Source organism: Hippoglossus stenolepis, chromosome 2 (genome assembly GCF_022539355.2).
Source record: "Hippoglossus stenolepis isolate QCI-W04-F060 chromosome 2, HSTE1.2, whole genome shotgun sequence".
Classification (NCBI taxonomy): Eukaryota; Metazoa; Chordata; class Actinopteri; order Pleuronectiformes; family Pleuronectidae; genus Hippoglossus; species Hippoglossus stenolepis.
In genome coordinates, this window is record NC_061484.1 from 908,277 (window position 1) to 914,930 (window position 6,654).

Sequence of the window (6,654 nt, forward strand, 5' to 3'; positions counted from 1 at the left end):
TGTGGGTGTGTGTGTGTGTGCGCGCGTCTTTATGTGCCTTTGATTTTGATAATTTGCTGTGGCTCCAGTCTGACACCTTTAAACGGTTGTCATCAGAAACCATATGTTAAACACACGCACACACACTCACGCACACACACACACACACACATACACATTCCTCTCCCTCTGTCTGTCTCTTTGTCTGTGTAGTCTAAACAAGTCTGTTATCTTGCCTGTTATTAGATAATGGACGACAATAGGTCACATGACCCATACTAAGAAGGTCATTGCTAAGGGCAACATCTTAATGGCCCTTTTAAACACTGACTACAAATTCTCCCTTTTCTATGTTTTTACTGATTTATTTATCAGGTTATTTGAGAGAAAGTCATGATGAAATATTGACTTCCATTTCACACATTTTACTTATAAAAACAAGGTAGAGTAAGAGGAATTTAATTTACCAAAAAAACGTACATTTGCAAACGTTTCAGTGCTTTTTAAGAATTGCATTGACAACAAATGTACAGGCTACTGGATTAACAATGACCCATTTTGGATTTTTGTTTATTTACACCATATTGTATTTGATAAGCATCTTATATGGCAGGATAAGAAAAAACAAATGAAATAAATGCTTCTCTGAATGTTCTATCTGGAGGTTCCACACACGCTCAAAGACACAGACGCATGCCATTGGTGGCACGTCTGGCGCCAGTGATTATGCTGTTAAGCCAAATCAGCTTCCTGTGTTTGGTTTGATGGATGCCATCATCTTCATGGATCGAAAACAGGTAAGTTTACAACAACTACCTCCATCCAAGCTGGACACACTTAGCAAAGCATAGTCCCTTAACCCCCTGAGAAGATGTGGATTGGATATAACTGTTCAAATGTAGGTTATAATAGTGATTTGGCTAAATGCCAATGTATTAAAAGTGGTTTTGAATTGGTGATCCTGATTCTTTTCACATTATTACTAAATCAATTATTCAATCTTGCTCTGTTAAGTGACCATATTTGGAGCAGTTATTGTATGCCATATAGCGATACTTGGTTCTGATCGGATGTTGGCATATTTCCACTAATTGCAGTAAATATTGAAGCATTTGCCTGTGCAGCACTTAGTACCTAAGGTATATTTCTGCTCAGCTGTAACAGCATACTGCTGGTCATCTTAACACATGTTTAATTGTTTTCTTTACTGATTATTTCCTTTAAATTAAAGAAATGTAAATAATATACTGGAAATATAAAAATAAGAATACAATAAGTTCTAATGAATAGAGTTTTATTTGTTGGTATTCAATCCCTTCTTCTGTGAAGTTATCCTTTCCTATAATGTCCAGAGTTCTTATTCCATGTGACCTAAATTTGAGTGAAGATATAGATCATTACTTTGCGGTTAGCACTGTCAACTCGCAGTAAGAAGTTTCTGAGTTTGAATCCCACAGCAGTCCAGTGCTGTGAGTCGAGTTTTCATAGTCTTGTCTGGGTACTTTGGTTTCTTCCTCCATTCAAATACATACAGGTTACGTCAATTTGTAACTCTAGTGATGTAGTGGCAGTGGATTGGATTAATGATTCCATGTGTAAAACTAGTGGGTGGGTGTGAATGATCTGAAACCAGCTACATCTGAAAATACATGTTTTCTACATAAAGTGACCATCACAACAATAGCAGGTCATCTGAAAATTTGGAAGAGGGGGTTGTTTGAACAAGGACGGCTGGCTAATACAGAGCAATAGGTTGCCACCCTCCTTCAGGCAGAAAAGAAAATGTTTTATAAATATATGATCAAATTAATAATTATCATCATCATGAAAGATCAATTGAAAGATCAACCAGATAACTCTGATAGACATTCATGTTCAAGCATTTTTTTCTGAACTGCAGGCACTGTATGGCAATTCTTACGGGTTCCCGGAGGGCTCTCACTAATGTGTTTCTATCAAAAGTAACCTGATGGCATTAAGGGGCTTGGGAAGGTTCCATTTTCCAAGTTGTGAAGTTGTTCTTCCAACATCTGTGTCTTTATGAGCCTTTTTATTTCTCAGACTGTCAAATAAATCATGCTTGTATATGTATATATATATATATATATATGTATTGCTCAACATTCAGAACAAAAAAATTAGGATTATTTATATACAATGTGAGGAAGTGCCTCTGCACAAGCTGTCACATTCTAGACAACATGACTAAAATTACCGTTACTCACAACACGATCGTGGGACTTAGAGAAGTACCAATATCAAGTACTTAAAGCGATAGTTCACCCAAAAGGGAAAATTCACTCATTATCTACTCACAACTATGCTGATGGAGGGGTGGAAGAAATGGCCACAAAACATTTTTGGAATTTCAGGTGTAAACAGCATTGCAGCCATAAAATGCCTCCATACTGCTCCTGTGGGGTTATCAAAGTTTCCGTAAGCCCCGGCATTCAAATTGGACTCGAAACTGTGTCATTTACACAATGTTTTCAGCCTAAATGTCCGCTGTGATCCACGTGCGAACGGGGCCACAGAGGAGGATATCAGAGGATATCAGAGGACATTTAGGCTAAAAACATTGTGTAAATGACACCGTTTCGAGTCCAATTTGAATTTGATTAGATAATAAGTGAATTTTCATTTTTGGGTGAACTATCCCTTTAAGTAAGGTACTTGAGTAAATGTATTTCATTACATTCCACCACTGCACTTTTTATAAATCCCAAATACAAATATTGTCAACACTTATATTCATTGCACATAAACAGCCCGGTATATTTGTAACTAGCAACTAGAATCCGAGACAACTGACTCAGAATCAATGATTTCAATGGTATTTCTGAGGCAAATTGAAAAATCTATGGATTAATTTTCATTTAACAGTCATTGTAGAGCCAAAATGTACCTATGTTTGAATGTGTGTGTGTGTGTGATAGAGAGAGAGAGAGAGAGAGGGGGAAAAAGACAGCTGGACTGTGTCAGGACTGATGAGAGACATTCCTGTTCCTACAACTTTGCTGATAACACTGGCACCACACACACACACTCACACACACATATATATCTCTCCTGCACTACACTACTACTACTACTACCATGGGAACCAGACTGTGGGTTCCACTGTGTGTGAAATTATTCCACCACACAATAACATTTCACAGGGCTTGTGCTTCGGTGACCTCATTGTGGAAAGAGTTAAGATATCGTTTCTTATCCATTGTATACACACACACACACACACACACACACACACACACACACACACACACACACACACACACACACACACACACACACACACACACACACCACACACCACACACAACCAATATAGAGAGTTAACAAAAAGGTAGTCAGAGCTGCTACACATCTAAAACTGCTAATATCATTATTTTTTTGTGTATAAATTGTGTATTTATTTCATTAAAGCCTATAGATTTGTGAATAATCCATGTTTGGATGTCTCCATAGTTTTTTTTTCTCTTTCAAATATTTGTGTTATGAAGCATCATTTCGAAAAAATGACAATACATGTTATGTGCTTCTGTTCATTTAAACAAATATATGTGTGTGTGTGTGTGTGTGTGTGTGTGTGTGTGTGTGTGTGTGTGTGTGTGTGTGTGTGTGTGTCTGTGTGCATTGGTTGCAAAGAAAAAGGCTATTTCTGTATTTCTAGTTATTTATATACTTCTGTGCTCATATAGGCTTAACTAAGTTCTCCATAACATACTGTACCAGTTAACGTTAAGAACTTTTTTTTTTGTTATTTGAAAAACTTTATGATGGATATCCAAACGTCTCTTCCTCTGTCTCTGTGATGATTTAAAGTTGTCTTCAACATCCATATCAGCACAAAAATGAACTATATCCTCCATTAGTTTTCCCACACAAAACTGTGTCAGTGGGTGGGTTCATTGTTGTAAAAATTGTTTGCTTATGATCTTAAACCATTTGCAATATCTAGCATGTATCACATGTTACGGAGTGAAGTTCAGTTTACCTTAAATTGCCTAAAATTTATAAAAACTTTAGTAAAGCCCAGCGTTATGAACTGCGATCCACTCTCTGGCTAATGACCAACTAATATATTGACTGTATCTGTGAAGCATTGTCCATCAACTGTAATTGAGCACCAAGCGCCCCAGATGTAAGCACAGCCGTGCCCTCCCCCTGTGGGTGGAGACAGGCTTCTTTAAAGATATAGATGCAAAACAGTCAGTAGATCCGATGATCACAGCGCTTTAAACCTGCCTACCAAATTAACATATGGTCACAGAAAAACATAAATAAATAAATGTAGATATACAGAAATATATACATGTAAAATTAGTGTGACCTGTGCGATGAGCTCTGATTATATCCTCATGGCCAAAAAGACAGATGCTGAATAGTCTGCCAAACTATTCTGCAGTGAACAATGCTAAATAAGAGAATGAAGAGAATGTACAGGGTGAATCTCGCAGGCCGAGGTTCGCTTTTCAGAAGCCAAAGATAATATCATCCCGGAAGGCTATATCCACTGCTCTTGAAATAAAGGTAAAATCGCTAACCTCTATATTCGAGTTAGAGGGCCGCAGCAGTAGATTGAACTAAAGACTGGTACACCTCGCAGAGGGCACTGAAGGAAACAGGACTCTGGACATGGAGCTGCTACTCTCTCACATGATAATTGAAAGAGCGCACAGAATTTCTGAGCTACATCCACAGATAAAGCACCAAAGCTGCCCTGCTAACAGCCATTACATCATCGAAGGTGTCATTCCACTGTACCTGTGCAGCTCATTAAGCCCTCCTAAATAAAGTTTGAATGCGATATCTCTGCTTGAAGGAATTCTTTCACATTTGGCACAAACCTTCACTTGAACTTGGATTTCATCTTGGTAGCCCAATGTCAAAGGTCAAGGTCACGGTGGCCTCACAAAGTTTAGGTTTTTCTTGAAAGTTATATCTTTAGATCAGCTTGAGGGAATGTCTTCAAATTTGGTACAAACTTTCACTTGGACTCAAAGATGAACTGATTACATTTTGATGCCTTGAGGTCAAAGGTCAAGCTCACAGTGACCTTATGTTACTGTGAATGTGACACATTAGGATGGCCCGTAGGGAATTTCAATACATCTGGCACATTTCACTTCAATTCACTAATACATTTATAAAATTTCAGTGATCAAGGGTCAAGGTCACAGTGGCTTAAAAAAACTTGTTTTTGGCCTCTTGAATGTGATGTCTCAAGACTGCTTGAGGGAATTTCTTCAACTTTTGATCAGTTGTTACTTGGACTCAAAGATAAAGTGATTATGTTTCAGTTGTCAAAGGTAAAGGTTAACTGACCTTTATATGAATCTGGAAAAAAAGTATGTAAAAATATATACACAGAAACTTCACTGGTTGGCAGTCATACAACTGCAGTGCAGTAATTCTAGTTTTGTCCAAACACAAAAATGTTAGGACTCCATTAATTTTCTTTAGTAATAGTAATTGATTAAGTTCAATGAAATTTTGTTGTATTTATCTGTGAAAGGTTTTTTAGCATTCTCTGCATCCAGTTAGTTTTTTTCTTTTCTAATTTGAATTGTTCTACTTTGTCCCATTCTTCTGAGAGGGCTGATACAAATCACTCCACTCAATAGAGTTTCCCAATAAGGCCCATTCTCAATTTCCACAATTTATAATGTTGTTTTATATTTATCCTTTAATGATTCCCTATATTTGTAACCCACATGTGTTTAATTCACCTTCTGTCTCACATTTTTTATTACTTGGGTTTTCATAAGGCAAATGTTCATTGGGTCATGGTGAAGATAGAATATGTGACCTTCCCCTAGGTTACACAATTAAACATTACAAAATCATTACTTGTCATCCAAACGTGCATAGTCTTTACTGTGACCGCCCCCAGAGATCCACCCGACCCCCTGGGATGAAAAAAAATCCAGTCATTTGTTTTAACAAGGTTTTGATTGAATGGATTGCAGGACCAGAAGATGCATGGCTTCATACCGTACTGTCCGGGCATTTAATTGAGTACACAGCCCTAACTTTATTTAAGAAAATACAGTCATATCAGAGACTTAAGGTCATAGCAGGCACCTCATGTAGCAGCTCCGTTGCAGAAACGCAGCAGACACACTCCCTGTGTAAACAGATGTCCATGAGATGCAGCATAACAGTGGCACAGCCGTCACAGGGTGCACATGCAGCCAGTCTGTCCCAGGTGTTAGTTAGGTCTTAACATCTTTCCTTGTGTCTTACCGTTCAAGTTTGTCTCTAGTATTACTACATCTTATCCACATGTTTAAGGAACTTTCCTGTTTGATATTTTCTTTTCTTCGAGCCAAATAAACAGCCAGCTGATCAGAAAACTAGTGCATTTAATGATCCTCTTTTTCAATCTTCTTTTATAAACTCAATTACGACCTTGTTTTAATATTTTTAGGAGATTTGGTGTCATATGATCAAATATGCCAACCAATCGCCTGCACTGACAGTGTCAGCGATCCAGTACTGGAGGAGAGAGCCTGCAGATGAGGCCTCACCCTGAACAGCTGGGACTGCTGACAGAACTCCGGCTAGGAGAGACCAGATGTGAGGTTACCAGCCACCAAGCCACTGTCTGAGTTCCAACCGAAGAGGTCCTCACCACAGCGCCACTCACTCAAGAAGGCTTGGTCCAAT